General features: G+C 46.6%; 1 pseudogene; it reads right to left on the bottom strand.

Annotated features, from left to right (window-relative positions):
• Positions 1-2,347: 2,347 nt before the first annotated feature.
• LOC129334540 (uncharacterized protein K02A2.6-like) lies at positions 2,348-6,076 on the bottom strand (annotated as a pseudogene).
• Between the last annotated feature and the right edge of the window lie 10,514 nt (positions 6,077-16,590).

A 16,590-nucleotide genomic window follows, 5' to 3' on the forward strand; every position in this document is an offset into this window, starting at 1 on the left:
TACAGGCCCGGCGGAAGGATAATAAATCCTGCCGGGCCCTGGTTTCATCAGACAGAGAGTTCCACAAGGCCAGTGCCAGGACCGAAAAGGCCCTGGCTCTGGTTGAGGCCAGGCGAGCCTCCCTAGGACTGGGGACCACCAAAAGTTTTTTGTGTGTAGAACAAAGTGTCCTTTGGGGTATATATAGGGATCAAACTAGAACAAATGTATGTCTGACTATATGCATAGGGACTAGATTTTGGTGATTAAACCATCTGGCTGCTTAACTTAAGTTATTCTTTGTTACAAAATCTAGAAAGTGCTTCTTTAAGTTACATTAGAAAATACATTGGCCCTGACTCTGGGAGGTAATAAACCCCTCCATGCAGAAGGATGTAGTTCCAATGCTTTGAAAGAGGGGGGGGGGTCATGCAACCCCTCCTGAAGAAGGCATCCCTGGATCCCACTGACTTGGAGAACTACCACATGGTAGCCAACATTCCATTTTAGGGCAAGGTGCTTAAGCAAGTGATGGCCACACCGTTTCAAGCAATCTTGGAGGAGATGGATTATCTAGACCTATTTCAGTCTGGATTCTAGACTGGGCTTGGTACAGAAATGGCCTTGGTCACCCTGACTGATGATCTTTGGCAAGAAAGTGACAGGGCAAGTATGTCTCTCGGGACTATGGTACTCTTCTGGAGATACTGACATTTGTTTGTTTGTTTGTTTGTTTGCCTGCCTGCCTGCCTGCCTGCCTGCCTGGAAAAATTTTATGCTGCCTATCCAGGAACCTGCCCAAGGCAGTTTACAAAATAAAAATAATAAAAACAAAATAATAAAAGATATTAAATAAAAACCCAGCCCCACATAAAAGCATAAACCATAAAAACAGAACACTGGCATCTTAAAATAACAGATTCCAGACTATAAATAGTGTTAAATAGAGATGGGCATGAACCGGAAAAAAACCAACCCATTTCACGAACCACGAACTTTCACAAACCTGCCCTGGTTCGCGAACAGGTTTGTTTGGTTCATGAAAATGTCACATCTAGGTCAGCAAATTGTCACTTCCAGGCCAGGAGAAGGTCACTTCCAGGCCAGCAGAAGGCCATTTCTGGTCATCAGAAGGTCTGCAGGAAGTCCATCCCCTGTTGCCTATGAAACTGATTGATCGACACCAGGCTGTCTACAGTGACAAACCAAAAAATGAATCAAACGAACCAGCCTAAAGGTCATGGCAGTTCGACAAAAATGGGATCTGATGAACCACTGGTTCACGAACCACGAACCGGCCCAGTTCATCATGAACTTTGGTTCATATTTTGGTTTGTGCCCATCTCTAGTGATAAACGGTCACCTTCATTCTTAAAATCTGGGTGAACGGCAACTATTTGGCCTGGCACCTAAAAGAAATCAATGTAGGCACCAGGCAATCCTCAAAGGGCATTCCATAAACTAGGAGCTGCTACTGAAAAAGGCCTTTCTGAAAGTGGGGGCAGGGCTTATGAGGTAGATCTTAACTGCCAGGCTGGACAATATGAGAAGAGATGATTCTTCAAGTACCAGATGCCAGATAAAAAGGTTTCTGTTCACCCAGATTTTTAATTAAGAGGATGATCTTTTATTTTGTATGCTGCCTCAGGTAGGCTCTGGGAAACATTCAATTAATGCATTCAATCCCCAACCAAAAAAACCCATTATTTATACCCCACTTATTGTATATTGAGCCTGGAGCTCAGAATTATTTCAACCCAGAGTGATTCCAGCTCAACAACTTGCTTTATTGCCAATCAGAACAGACAGACATTCGGCAGAACAGAACCCCTCAATACAAACCCTTACCCTGGCTTAACCATCAATCAATAATAACGACCCTTCCAGGATACCATCATTTGCATGAACTATATACAAAATATCATATTTATAAGGATGTTGATTGGCCTTTATTTAGAGCCAATCAGAAGATAATGAGAATCAGAGTCAGGGAAGCCTAACTTTTATTCAAGCTAAAGCCAGTACATAACACCCCTCCCCCCTAAGCTTGGGACAATCCATTGCAGACAAAGTCCCGTAAGTGACTCGGGGGGTTCCGAGTCCTTTGAGTCCTCTGTAACTCCCAGGGAGTTTCAGGCTCACTAGCTGGCAGCCAACAGTCTGTCATGGGCTCCCTTCTCTCAGCAACGGCTTTCTCGTTGCTTCCATCAGCTTCAGCTCTGCCCTCTGTAGGCAGCAGGTTCAGATTGGTCCTTCCCGGGGCTACTCCTTGACTCTCGGTTGCCCCAGCTGGAACAGTCCTGTTGTCCGCGGTGGCAGCAACAGCAGGGGCAAGTACCATACGTGGCTCCTGTTCTTGCTCCGGCCATCACCATCGAAGCTGGTCTACGTGCCAGTGGTAGACCTTGCCAGTGGAGTCAGCCACTTCGTAAGACAGTGGCCCTGTGGGACGGGAGATGGTCGCTGGGAACCACACAGGCCTGCTTCCGTAGTTCTGTGCATACACAAGGTCATCTTCTTGGAACCTCCGAGGCTCCTCAGAGGCCCCGGACTCCCTCTTGACATTTGGGGTGCAAGCGGTCAAGTAGCGTCATCAGCCGCCGTCCCATAAGCAGTTCGGCTGGGCTCTGACCGGTGATGGCAGGCGGAGTGATATGCTGCCTCAAAACAAGTTCCATCAGCCGCAGGTTCAGGTCCCTGTTATCTAGTCTGCGCAGTGATTCCCTGGCCATTCGCACCATCTTCTCTGTCTGCCCATTGGTGGATGGATGGAATGGTGCCAACGTATCATGCCAGATGGCATTGCTATCAAGGAACTGCTGGAACTCCCTTGAAGTGAACTACGTGCCGTTGTCAGTCACGATAGTGACGGGACTGCCATGTGTAGCAATCTGGCACCTGATTGCATGAATGACGCTGGTAGAGGTCATTGCAGAAACGGGGATGACTTCCAGCCATTTAGAGTAAGAGTCCACCACGATCAGGAATGTGCGCCCCTGAAATGGTCCCACAAAGTCGATGTGGAGCCGCAACCACAGTGTCCGCATTGTCTCCCATGCCTGGACCGGTGCTTGAGGCATCTCTGGGCGAGACTCCTGGCAGGGCTGGCATGTTCGGACCCAATCCTCAATAGCAGAGTCCAATCCCGGCCACCAAACGTAGCTTCTGGCCAGAGCCTTCATCTTACAATGCTGGGGTGCCTGACATGAAGTGCCTCAAGCACCCATTTCCACAGCTTGGGAGGAATCACAACCCAACTATCCCATGGGAGACATCCCTTATGCACAGACAACTTGTGCTGTGCACAATTCAGAGCCCATTCTGCCGGCAGACCACCCCCTCCACACCCATTTGAGAACCCAGGACATGGTGGGGACCTTGGCAGAGCAGGCAGCGATGTCCAAAGCAAGGAGGGGCGGCTGCAGCAGCTCTTCGAGTTGCATGACCCTATGAGCAGGCAAGGGGTCGGTAACAGGCTCCGGCAGTGGAAGGCAGCTAAGGGCGTCTGTGTGTCCAATGGCCTTGCCAGGATGGTAGGAGAGCAGGTAGTCGTAGGCTGACAGGAAGACCGACCAGCGCAGCATTCGAGGAGACATGACTTGAGGCGTTTGTTGGTCAGCTGCGAAGAGGCCTAAAAGAGGTTTGTAGTCAGTAGCAATCTCAAAATGCCTGCCATAGATATAATCATGAAACTTCTTCACTCCAGCGACTAAGGCCAGAGCCTCCTTGTCAATGTGAGCATAGTTGTGCTCCGCTTTGGAGAGAGTCCTTGAAAAGTACGCGATGGGGATCTCCTGCCCATCTGGCAAGTGGTGACTCAGGACGGCACCAATTCTGTAAGGCGAAGTGTCGCTGGCGAGGATGAGCGGCTTTCCTTCATCAAAGTGCATGCGGACAGAGTTGGAGGACAGGAGCTCCTTGATAGCGGCAAATGCAAGGGCGTGCTTCTTGCCCCAAGCCCAGGGAACATTTTTCTCCAGCAAACGATGAAGAGGCTCCGCTATCAATGCCTTATGAGGCAGGAAAGCATGATAGAAATTGAGGAGCCCCAAGAAGGCTTGCAACTCCTTCTTTGAATGTGGAGGTAGCGCTTTAGTGATCACCAGCACTTTACTGTCTGTTGGGTGGATGCCATCGGCGTCGATAAGGATCCCGAGGAACTCTACATGCAGAACTCTGAACTGGCATTTCTCTTTTTTTACCTTTAGCCCGGCATCTTGGAGACAGCGGAGGACTTCTCAGAAGCGGTCAGCGAGCTCGGCGGAGGATGCTCCCACTATGAGGACATCATCAAAGTAGGGAATGATGCCAGGAATCCCTCTAAGCAAGCCTTCCATCAGTCCCTGGAAAATGCCAGGGGCTACACTGACTCCGAATTGCAGCCTCTTTACTTTGAAGGCACCGCGATGTGTTACGATGGTCTGGGCTTCTGCGGTGGCGTTGTCCACTGGAAGCTGTTGATAGGCCTGTGCCAGGTCGATTTTTGCAAAAGTCATTCCCCCTGCTAGAGATGCCAGGAGGTGGCTGACCACAGGCACTGGATACGCGTGCTGCTGGAGCTCCTTGTTCATAGTACACTTGTAATCTGCACAAATGCGCACTGCCCTGTTGGCCTTGATGGGCGTTACAATTGGCGTTTCCCATCTGGCATGAGAGACGGGCTAGAGGACCTCTTGGGCTAGCAGGTGCTCCAATTCTTCATTGATGCATGGCTTGACTAAGAAGGGGACTCTTCTTGCCTTGAGTTGGATTGGCTGAAATGAAGGGTCAAGGTCGAACGACACTGGAGGTCCGGTGTAGCACCCCAATGATCTGTCAAAGACAGCTGGAAACTCCGCACAGACTGCCTCTACATCAGAGTGGCCGATTTGTTGGACTCTGGTGACTTGGATGCCCAACGCCTCGAACCAATCAAGTCCAAGGAGGCTAGTGAGGTGCCTCTTGACAACAATGAGATGGAGGGGGCCCTGGAAGTTCTTGTACGTGGCCCGGACTGGGCCGGTTCCAGCTACAGGTACCCGCCAACCCTGGAAGTCTGTCAGGGTGACATTACATGGCTCAGGCTTCGGAATGTCCTTCTTGTGGCATACTTGGCGATAGGTAGCCATGGAGATGATCGATAGCACTGATCCTGTGTCCAGCTCCATCTCGCACAGCAACCCTTCGAGTAGCACAGTGACATGGATTTTCTCTTTTGAGCCGATCTTGGTGTGCACGGCGATGGTTTTCTTGGTGCCCTTGCCACGGCATGACATTCTTCCGCCCGGAATGACCCTTTTTCCTTCAGTTGACATGGAGACTGGGAAGGTGAGCTTCCAGGTTTGACAGCTCTACAGGCCTGAGCGATATGGCCCTGCTTACTGCACCTCCAGCATTCCGCATCACGGAATCTGCATCGCCTATGTTCGTGATTCCCCCCACAACTAGCAGAGTGGGACCCTTGGTGCTTCTGCAAACTCTGAAATTTGGGCTGTGCTGTTTGGGTGCGAAGGACTTCGTCTTCATTTTCGGACTCGCCTTAGATGCTCTCTTGAAACACCAGCTCTGTTTTTCTCGGAAGCACTGGACTTCTCAACTGCCACACGTCTTTGGTAGATTGCTCCACCGCCTCGGCTGCGATGGCCTCTTCATAAACTGTTTTAAAATTAATGTCTTTTTTAGTGAATAGACGCCACTGCAGCTTGTCATTGCAAAAGCCACACACTAAACGATCACGCAAGGCTTCTTCTAAGTTGGAGATCTCGCACAGCCGGGCCAACTTCCATAAGGCCATGACGAACACAGCAACTGTTTCACCCGGTGCCTGGTCCCGCTTGTAGAAGGCATGGCGGCTTGCAATTGGTGATGGTTGTGGCGCAAAATGCTCCTTGAGTTTTTCAAGAATGTTGTCTACCAACACTTCTGCAAGCTTCTCAGGGGCTATGAGGGCACAGGCTATTTCAAACATGGAACGGCCACAGGCACTGAGGAAGGCAGCTTTCTCCCGCGCAGTGCCAGAGATCTCATTGGCCATGAGGTAGAATTGAAAACGTGAGCCATAGGAGTCCCAATCTTCCGCAGTGGCATTGAATGATTCAAAGTGGCCCTTGGTGGCCATACTGTCCGTCTTTTGGGGCAAGCATGAGTGGCAGAGGCGACAATTCCTCCCTGGTAAGTGATTTCGTCATTTGCCACTGGGCTGCCTACCCAACGGGCGTCGTATACCTCTCAGCTGCGGGGCTGCTTACCCACCTGAGGAGATTCAGCTCTGGGTGATATTCAGCTCTGGGTGCTGTGGGGCTGCCTACCCACCTAGCATCCCATACTCATCACCAGTATTGTATATTGAGCCGGAAGCTCAGAATTATTTCAGCCCAGAATGATTCCAGCTCAACAACGTGCTTTATTGCCAATCAGAACAGACAGACATTCGGCAGAACAGAACCCCTCAATATATACATACAAACCCTGCTTCTGGCTTAACCATCAACCAATAATAATGACCCTTCCAGGATACCATCATTTGCATGAACTATATACAAAATATCATATTTATAAGGACGTTGATTGGCCTTTATTTAGAGCGGACCATTGGCTGCTTGCCAACTGAAACCTCCAATGAGAATCAGTCAGGGAAGCCTAACTTTTATTCATTTTCTCAACAATGGGGACAAAAAACAACTTACATCATTGCTTCTCCATTCTCCAATTTATCCTTATGACAACTACCCTGTGAGACAGATCAGGGTGAGACAGAATGACTGGTCCAACATTCTAACCATGAGACCTGTGTAGACATATTCTTGTAAAGTACTTATGTGTTGGTGCCACTAGTTTTCAGGTTATGCTATAGACTTCCACAAACAGATGACGCTCAGGTTACTATTGCTAAGCTTGCTGATATGCTAGGTGTAAATGCCTTGTGGACTGTACCATTAACAGAAGAGGGACCCCAATCATCAGACATTCAGCTACAAACAAGAAAATAAGCAGGAAAAAACACATATAAATCAAAACAAGCAAAATTTGGGGGGAACGTCTTGAGTTTCATTTTAAAGATCCCATAGCACTCTGGTGAACATTGTGTGTGTAAAGTGCTGTCAAGTTGCAGCCAACGTACAACCCTTCATGGAGTTTTCAAGGCAAGAGACAAATTCAAGTAGTTTGCCATTGCCTGCTTCTGCATAGTGACCCTGGACTTCCTTGGTGGTCTCCAGTCCAAGTACTAACCCAAGCTGACCCTGCTTAGCTTCCATGATCTAGATGAGACTGGGCTAGACAGGGCCATCCAAATCAGGACCTCTGTTAAAAAAATAAGATCAATGAAATACAAGTTATACAATGTGGAAAAAATCTCTGAGTAAAAGTCCAAAGAAAGCTAACCCCAAAGCAGCTCCAATGGTTTCAAATGTTTTATGTGAATAAAGTAGGTTCATTCTATTTCTCAAATATATGCTAAATGGACCAGACCCTAGAAATAGGGAATCAGAAAGGGGAGGTGAAAAGATCAGTATTAGTCATCATTCCAAAAGGGTTTTTTTTTACATTTTATTGCCATTTTTGTTATAAATATATTCTGCAAGATATATTTATATCTTATGACTCACTCCCACCAGCACAGAAGAGCTTAAAAATGTAGAAGCAAATTGCCATCTATAATTGAAATAGGCAGCATTACCACTGCAAAATACATTTCTATTTAAATTATATTAGCAGGAAATTAGGAAGATATCCCATCAGGGTTATTGTTTGCTTTATAATGAAAACAAATAACATAAAAACTCAGCATAAATGCACGAAGAATTCAGAAATGGAGGCAAAGTATATTTATTGTGATCCTCATGTGTAGCTTATGGTGACTGGTAATTTGGGTATGCATAAAGAACAAAAGCAAAGCTGCTAAGAGAAAAATAACTTGATGAAAAGATTATACAGGTATGTTCAGGATGTGTACTGAAAAATTGCACCTGGGCACCAATTGCCATATTTGACAGCACCTATAGATTCAATACCCATCCCACTCCAGCAGTCATCCAGCTCCCATCTGGTATTTGGCATTGTCAAAGCTAAAAGTAACTATTATGCATTGGTATCCTATGTGTTCTCTTTTAGATTGAGCAGGAAGATGCCTTTCACATTAAGATAGTATCTTTATTCTTAGCATAAATTAGTATTAGGGTAAATGAGTGTTAATGGGTCTTATCAATGTGTAGAGCCATTCCATGCCTGCAGCCTATTAACTCAAGAGCAACGTCAGCTAGTATCCTAAACTTTCCTGCTAGAGAGTGACAGAAAATATAATTTCAGAAACATTGTCACACCATCCAAGTCCACAAAATAGTGCTAATATTGAAGAATGTGACAACCATCCTCCCCTATTGGCCATGAATGGAAAGAACCAATCCACACATGGCATCATCAGCCATGGCATCACCATGCCCAACCACATGCTAAAAACAGAGCATGGAAAATACCACCACAAACACAGAAGCCTCAACAATGTGACTTTCTGTGGCGCAAATCCTAGAAGTCCTAAAATAACTGACATCCAAGAATCCTTGCAGAAAGGGGCTCAACCCCTTGATTCCACATAAGACCACAAATACCCCTTTTGACATAAGGACATGCTGGGAAGAATGACCAGGCAATTTAAGCATCTTACCCATCTACCTCTACAGCTCACTTGGGAGAGAAACTGCCAGATGAGGTCTCAAATCCCATGGGGAATAGACACAAGAATGCATTATCAGAACCACTTGTCCGGGGTCAGCAGCCCAGCCCCCGGACTTGCCAGGAGGCAGTGGCGGGGGGCAGCCGGGAGGCAGCAGTTCAACCCCCCTGGCCGGCAAACAAAGCCAGAACCTGCCTGTGCCAGGGGGAAGGGGCGAAGTTCCAAAGCCTCAGAAGGCTAGAGGGGGGAAGGGGAGGCCAACTAGTCCCACCCTCCAGGGAGAGGACAGGAGGCTAGGCAAGGCAGAGGAAGGGGGCAAGGACAGTGGGATTAGGGACCCAGCAGCTGCCCAAACAGAGCTCTTACATGGCAGAGAGGAGAAGCAGCCACAGCAGCCCAGAGCCACACCCCAGCTTCCACCTCAGCCTGAAGACAGCAAACTGGCTCAGGAGATGCTCAGAACCAAGCCCCTCCAGGTGAAGCTGCTGAAGGCATTCTGTGGGAAGAGCTGGGCAGCCAGCCAAGGGGCCACAGCTGGGCCTACCTTCAGTAATCAGCTCAGCCAGAGAGGCCTGGCAGCCAGCCTACATGACACAGCTGTTGCTGATCCAGGCAGAACAGCCAGCTACCCCAACTGCAGCAGCTTGAGACAGCCCAGGCCAACGCTGGAAGGCCAGGGAGGGGTGTGGCCTGGCAGGCAGGACCTGCAAAGAGGGCGGGGCGGGGCGGTAAAAGAAGGCCCTATAAAGGCTGGCTGGGGAGAGCTCTGGGGTGGTGGGTGTGAGTAAGGAGTGATGATGTGGAGCAGAGCAGTGTGAGAATGGAGGTGAGTTCTTGGAGGAGGAGATGGCAGAGGTCGCAGAGGGTGAGCAGACCAGGTTGAGCAGGCCAGCGAGTGGACTGAGAGGAAGTCTGGGTGAGGTATACCGCCCCTCCTTCCACAGAGCAGGGTCCTGCAGCATCCCTGGCACCCCTCTGATGTCAGGACCGGCCCAGCCGGCGCCCCGCCCAGCAGCAGCGACAGCTAGCACTGACACCACTCACCAGCAATGGTTTTTTAGCTTAATTGGATGCCAATTATTTTCCCTTCTGCCTTCCATCTAAAAACAAGAATAAGCATGAAATTCATGCAATGCCTTTTATTAGAATCAACCAAATTTACATAAACCATTGTGCCTGTTTTCAGGCAGCTTCCATCCAGCCATGCATCTTTCATGTTCATTAGGTTGACCATCTCTGCCCATCATTCTCCCAGCTTCTATCCATGCCATGTAGCCTAACTGAATGGTTCATTACACAGAGGAAAAAGAAAGCAAGTACAGGCCTGTGCAGAGTACCAGTAAGAAAGTGAATAAAGCGGTACATCCCATGTTCTGCTCTGAGCTGCACCCCACTCCAAGAGAGACAGCACTGACAGGGGTGGACTGGCCATTTAACTTACAGGGAAATTTTCTATTGGGCCACTACTCTAGAGGGCTGATATTAGCCAGGAGCAAGCAGAGGCAAGGCCTAGAAACTCTGCCAGTGCCTAAAGGGTCACTTTATTCAGACTCATCATCAGCAATCACCAGAATTTTACTATAGTCTCCAGCTGGCAGGGTGTCTATGGTTTTACCATAGAGTTTCTGGCAATTCCTAGAGCTACCCATGTTACTTCCAGATTTTTACTGGAAGTAATGTGACACCACAGCCAGCATCATGGCTCCCCCCAAACCCCCTCCATTCATTATTTCTTTCATTTATTGGACTTCTAGCCCACCCTGTCCACAAGCAGGCTCAGGGTGGGTCGGTATAAATACATTTAAAACATAGTAAGACTAGACCATCATAGCAATCATAAAATATAGTAAAAATAAAATACAATTCCCAAGATAGTGGTCCCTACCAACCACCCCTGCCAATAGTGCATAGAGGGGGGAGCTCTTAAGAGGAGGGGAGGAGGAAGTTGCCAGGCACTGCATGGGAACCTCATCTCCTCAATATCTCTCCCAGTAAGAAGTTGGCTAAAGCAAGTACCAAGTAGAGTTGAGGAAAGATCCCTCTGTAGCTCTTCTAGGACATCAGAATTGGTAACTCCACACAGCAGAGTAACTGGATGCCCACTGATCACTGCAGCTTCTACTCTTGTTGTAGGCCTTGTTCAAGGAGTAGGGAACATCCTTGCTACTGCACCTGTTGGAGGGCTGTCTGGACAGTGTCAGGAGAGATGCAATAATGAGTAACAGGCAGTAAATGCAACAGATAATATCTGAATTCAGTCATTTAATAAGTGGTAGTGAACACATGAATGAGAAAAGAGTGTCACTTAGACATTTTTCCAGTTCCCACATCTTATTCCCTCCTCTCTTGGACATGCCCACACTTTAAGACTTACCCGTTTAGAGAGACAGTGTAGCCATCAAGACAATGATGACCAAGCAAGCAGCAGCAGCCTCTTTGAATAATGATGGGAAGAGAAAATGAGTGGAGGAAAATGAGGAGATGGTGGTTCACTTAGTGGTCACGGAGCAGAGAGGGCCATACCTCAGTGCTAGATCATCTGTTTTGCACACAGTAAGTCCCATATTCAATCCCTAGCATCTCCATTTAAAAGGACTGCAGTTGTAAGGGATGAGAAAGACCACTGCCAGAGACTCTGGAAACTGCTACATGTCAGTGTAAACAATATTGACCATGACAGACCAATGTTCTGACTCAATCAACAGTGCCATCCTGCACAGAGCTACACCCTTCTAAGTTCATTGAAGTCAATGGGCATAGAAGGCAGTAATTCTGTTTAGGATGACATCATAAGTATTCTTCTATATGTGAGCCACCAAGGGGCATTATGCCTAGAAAGCCTCAAGGCCTGGAGTCAGCCCTAGGGTAGGATTTCTCAAATTCTCCCACAAAAATCCAGACATGTATTTTTATCTTTTTGTTTTCACACAAGCAATTGGGAAACAACAACAGGTAAAGATTTGCAAAGGTCTCATCTTTATTGTCTTTAACATTCATCAACCAGACATGAGAGTTGGATTTTCAGCCCTCAGCTGTAAAGATAAACAGAATTGTCTTGAAACTTAAAATCCATCCCAGTAACATAGCCAATAAAATATTAGTTTTGCTCAGATTGACTACCAGGCTGATGTCAGCTCTACTTTATCAGCAATCAATTAGCCCTCCTTGGGTCACAAGTTTATCAAAGCACATTTCTGGTGCTAGCAAGAAAGTATCACGTGTTTACAGTAAAGAAATGTGACTTGAGATACAATGCACCTGGTTTTTCTGGATCACATAACCTATCCTGTGCCCTGAAGGCTTAGTTTCTGTAACACAATGTAACTTTGAATAGTGTAAATACAAAAATGACACTAAAATACATTGTCAAAACAGTTAGCAATATGTGATAGTGCCCTTCAGCAGTTTTGTATTTTTTTTCATCAGGAGAGTCCCTGGAAGAAGACACTGTCAATAGAGCACTGCTGAATCTGATACAATGCTTTTTACAAAGCAAATTCTATTCCACCTTGAGTAGGGTTGCTAGTTCCCCACTCCACCCCTCACCCCCACTTACCTGGCCAGTGGGAGAATGCGCCTTCCAGGACGCACTCCTGGGTGGCACAGCGTGCTCCTGTGCACCACAGCAGGCCAATTTCAGCCTGAATCAGGCTGCTGAGGAGTGTAGGAGCACTCTAGGGCCCATTGCACCACCCCAGCAGAGCTCCTGCACTCCACAGTGGCCCAATTCAGCTCACTGCAAAGCACAGGAGTGCGCCTAGGGGTGGCCTGTGGCCTGTGGTGACGTCACTTCCGGGAAGTGACATCATCATGCAGGCCAGGAGTGTGTGTGCTTTGCGTGCGCACAAGGGCACCACTGAGGTAAGCGCCAGGTCTTCCAGCTCCTGCCCAGAGGGTAAGGGGACCTGGCAACCCTGAGCGTAGCATGGGTACAAGTTTCCTGGGGCTCTTTGCTTTATTTATTATTTTATTTAACAAAATTCATATTCCTCCTGCTTTTATAAGGACCACAATAATGGCTAACAAGTTAAAACATACATTAAAAATCACACTTTAAAACAATTAAAACCAACCAAAAGCCAAAATTATCACTACACATCATTAAAACTGCTAAACCAGAGTTAAAAACATACAAAGACATAAAAGCAACAATTTAAATTTTTAGAACTCCTAAAAGCATTTGGCACTAAGAAGGGGTCACTGAGGAAACAATCAAACAAAAAAGTTTTAACCCATTGGCAGAAAATGGCAACAAAAGAGGACAGGCAAATCTCCCTGGGGAGAGAGTTCCAGGATTTTGGTACTATTACCAAGAAGGCTTTGTCCCAGGTCACCCCCTGCCTAATCTCAGAAGGTGGAGTCACTTGAAGCAGGGCCACAAAAGATAACTGCAGGGGTCAAGTAAGTTCATAATGGAGTAGGAGGTCCTTCAGGTAATTTGGTCTCAAGCCATGTAGGGCTTTGAAGGTCAACACCAGTACCTTGAATTGTGGCCAGAAAGACTGGCCAAGATTGGGCTGGCCAAGATTGGGCTGGTAAGGTCCATAAAACCCATTGCAGTCAAGCATTCTGAAGTTTCCAAATGGAAGTTTCTGAATATTTCCCAAGGGCAGCCCCACAGAGAGCACACTGCAGTAATCTAACGTAGATGTAACCAGGGCATGCACCACAGTAGCAACATTTTTTTCTTCCTGAGAAGACTGCCGTTGGCTAACCATACAAAGTTAGTAAAAGGCAGTCCTGGCTACAGCTGCCACCTGCTAAACCAGCAGAAAGCCTAGGTCCAAGAACACCCCCAAACTAAAGACCTGTTCTTTCAAGGAGATTGAAACCCCATCCAGAATGGATGACACTTTAAATCCCAGGCCAGACCTTCCACTCACCAGCAATATTTCGAGCTTGCCAGGGTTAAGCTTCAATTTATTAGCCCCCATTTACTCCAAAACCGCAGGCACTGGTTCAGGGTTACAACAGCCTCCCTGAAAGAGCAAGATAGAGCTGAGTGTCATCCACATATTGGTGACAACCCAGCCCAAATCTCTTGATGACCTCAGTCTGTAGTTTCATGTAGATGTTAAAGCTCAACGGGAATAAGATGGAACTTTGTGGGACCCCACAGGCCAAAGGCCAAATGGCTGAGGAGCAGTCCCTCAATACCACGTCCTGAAACTTACCCTGCAGGTAGGACTGGAACCACCACAGAATGATGCCTCCCAATCCCAACCTGGAAAACCAGTCCTGGCATTGATCAATACCATGATTAATTTGTGGTTAATTCACTGTGTTTTATGAATGTTGTTAGCCGCCCTGAGCCCATTTGTGGGGAGGGTGGGGTATAAATCAAATTAAATAAATAAATAATACTAAATGATTAATCGTATTGAAAGCCACTGAGATATCCAGGAGAATCAAAAGAGTTGCACTCCCTCTGTCCATCTCCTAGCACAGGTCATCCACCTAGGGGACCAAGTTGTTTAGGGCTTATAACCAGGCCTAAAAGCAGATTGGAAAGGATCTAAAAGGAGAGTTACTGGCTTAAGTAAGCTTTTCTCAAAAGCTGGCTAAAGCATCTCATCCTGAAAACTGTACTGGTTAGAATATTAATTATTCTTAGGAATGCCACAATTTTTGCAGCTGGTGACCAAGTATAACAGTTCAATTTACCACGCTCAATGGTTGCAAAATGCACCAAGTCAATCCTGAGATTTGATAATCTGCTCAGCAAACATCATGAACTATTGGGGGATTGGGGCCTGGCAGTCACCTTTCTGGGTGGGTGCATGTGCACACCTGCAAGCATGATGTCACTTCCAAGAAGTGACATCATCACGCCCCCCCCCCCCAGAGCTCACCCATGCTCCGCAGGGGCTTGGATCGGAGCCACTGTGGCGGGCAGGAGCACTCCTGCCCTCCACAGCGGCCCAAAACAGGCCTAATCCGTGCCAAAATGGGCTTGTTTGGGGCCCGTTTTATCATGGTTCAGGCCTGTTTTGAGCCACTGTGGAGCGCAGGAGCGCTCCTGCCCTCCGCAGCGCCGGAAACAGCCCCGTTTGGGCATGGATCAGGCCTGTTTTGAACTGCTGCTGAGCGCAGGAGCGCTCCCATGCTCCACAGTGGCCACGATCTGGGCCAAAGTGGGCTGATCCAGGCGGTTGCTGCGCTCGGGAGCGCACAGCGCTACAAGGGAGCACGCACAGAAGGTGTGTGGCCCCATACCAGCCAGGTAAGTGAGGGGTGGGGTATGAGGGGTGGGGGCAGGGATCCCCGCCCCCACCGAGGGTATAGTATCCCTATGAACTACTTGCAAGCCAGTTTGTAGCTGTGAAGTAGCTGAATTGCTTGTTAGCGGTACTAGTGTGTTCTGATGCCTTATTTTGCACCATGGGCTATTGTTACAATATCTAGGCACATCAATATTGTGCCTTCTTTTGCACTTCTACAGTTCTCAATCGTATATATGCATTTAACAATCCAATTGTTTCCAAGGTAATTAAAAATGATTTTTGCAACAGGATGTGAACCAAACTCAAAGGAGGTCGAGCATTCCTAGTGATTTTCATAAGGTCATGTTAGTAGCTTTAGAGAAAATCATATGAAACTTGGAGGGAAAAATCACATTATCACTCCTCCTATCTGCTGCCCAAAGCTGCAGTTTTCTTTGCAGCAAAGCAACATGCCAAAGCATCTTGTGCTAAAAATAAGACCATGCTGCATACATACATGCTGGATTTCCATTCCTAGATATCCTAAATAAAGGCATATTTCCCTACTTGTATCCTTACAGTGAAAAGGGCAGAAGACTTACCTTTTAAAAAATTAAAGCTGAGGATTTAAAGGAACTAGTAGATTAGAACAATAAAATAATATTTCACTATAATGCTATTTCACAATTGCATAAAAGCAATTACTGATTTTAATAAAGCTTTCTGGCAGCATTGTGGGGGACAGAATGTAAGAAAAATGGAGGCTGGTGAAGTACAAACAAAGCTCATATGCGGATGCTCCATTGCTAGGGCAAATGCCTTTGCATTCATGTTGATAATGACAGGGAAATGGATAATCCTTGCTGCTAGATCTTTGGCAAGTCCTTCCTGCTTCACAGAGAATAAAACCAAAGCGCCTTCCCCACCTCGAGCCTTGTGGCATTATCAGAAAAACAGCCAGATGTGACTTTGCCAATGTCAACTTCATTCAGAAGTTAACAGACAAGCTGTGCTAAATTACTTTATCCCTTATAGATGTTGGCATCCTAGAAGAAATAACAGAGGAACTCACAAAAGAGAGTTAGTTTTATGAAGTTAACAGCTTTGTCTGTTTTCTCTGAGTTAGTTTCTCTGAGTTTGTATATCCTGAGCCAAAAGTGATGGAAGCCATTATTTGGGTGTTCCCCCCCCCCCAAAAAAACCTCTTCCTAGAAGACACTAGCAGCTTAATCCTAGGCATGTTTACTTAGAAGTAAACATGATTTCATTCAACAGAGTTTATTCCCTAGTAAATATTTTGTAACCTTAGCACCACCCTCAAGTGATATCTGCAGCTGAATCCCCAGTTTTTGCAACTCATTAAGATTTAAAATTATATTAATTCCCTTTCTTGTCTATGTATTGCCTCGCATCAGTGTAGGCCTAATTAAGAATTTCTGCTTATACTAATTCCCCCATTATCCAAATATTTCAGAAGTCCCTAAAGCATTTTGATAAATAAAATTGTACAATATTAGAAATCTCCCTTATCTTTCTGGCGCAGCCACTTATCCTTTAATCGCCTCTCTCCAATCATTACTCCTGTTTTCTTTTATTCCTGGGATGTGACAAAATCCACATAACAGGGCTGCACGGAGTAAGGTTATTTTGATGTTATATCAGTTGGCATTATTACAGAATATTATTATTAATTGATTAATTAAAATATTTATAACCCACCTTTCCTCATCTTAAGGCAGCTTTACAAATAATAGTTAA

Source organism: Eublepharis macularius, chromosome 8 (genome assembly GCF_028583425.1).
Source record: "Eublepharis macularius isolate TG4126 chromosome 8, MPM_Emac_v1.0, whole genome shotgun sequence".
Classification (NCBI taxonomy): domain Eukaryota; kingdom Metazoa; phylum Chordata; class Lepidosauria; order Squamata; family Eublepharidae; genus Eublepharis; species Eublepharis macularius.